We start from the raw sequence: 872 nt of genomic DNA on the forward strand, positions 1-872 counted from the left end.
TCCATGGACACAGGAGGCTGGTGAGCTACAGTCTATGAGGTCACAAAGGGTCAGACATGACTGAGCAACTAACACACACACACAAACCTGTATCATTTATTTTTTAAGCCTACTGATTATTTCTTTTCTGTTTTTTTCCTTTCCTTAAAACATTTTTATTTATTTATTTGACTATGCCAGGTCTTAGTTACAACATGCAGGATCACTTTCCCTGACCAGGGATTGAACCCAGGCTCCCTGCATTGGGAGTGCAGAGTCTTAGCCACTGGACCACCAGGGAAGTCCCAAAACCTATATAATTTCAGTGGTCATTTCTCTTATATCTTCTTTCTCCACCCCCTCCTACTTTTGCTTTTTTCCCTCTTTCTGTCTTCCTTTCTGCTGAGCATATTTAATGTATAAAAACTATAAAATGTATAAGGTGTAAAAACTATACAGTCCATGGAATTCTCTAGGCCAGAATACTGGAGCGGGTGGCATTTCCTTTCTCCAAGGGATCTTCCCAACCCAGGGATCAAACCCAGGTCTCCCACATTGCAGGCGGATTCTTTACCAGCTGAGCCACAAGGGAAGCCCATATTTAACTGAATGCCTGTTAAGTTTGGTGTTAGTTTGGTGCTCTTTTCCTCCTCTATCAGTTGTTTTCCAAAACAGAAATTCCTGACTTATCTGCCTTTCCACCCTCCAATTTACATCTTGTCTGAAGTTCTAGTTCTAGTTCCTAGCTCTCTGCCTCCCTGTCCTTTACCTTTAATTCTTGAGCAATACAGCTCTTCCCCAAATAGTATGCCCAGGGTCCTTGACTTCCAGCATTCCCAAGATGGCCGTGCCAACAAAGTCCTTCAGGAATCCTCGTTATCTCATATTCATTT

The 872-nt window shown here is 42.4% G+C and overlaps 1 non-coding gene across 1 annotated transcript; it reads right to left on the bottom strand.

Annotated features, from left to right (window-relative positions):
• Nucleotides 1–207: 207 nt before the first annotated feature.
• On the bottom strand, nucleotides 208–280 carry TRNAG-CCC (transfer RNA glycine (anticodon CCC)). The gene has a single exon. It is a non-coding gene; the product is annotated as a tRNA-Gly (tRNA).
• Between the last annotated feature and the right edge of the window lie 592 nt (nucleotides 281–872).

The sequence above is a fragment of the Budorcas taxicolor genome, chromosome 11 (assembly GCF_023091745.1).
Source record: "Budorcas taxicolor isolate Tak-1 chromosome 11, Takin1.1, whole genome shotgun sequence".
Lineage (NCBI taxonomy): Eukaryota > Metazoa > Chordata > Mammalia > Artiodactyla > Bovidae > Budorcas > Budorcas taxicolor.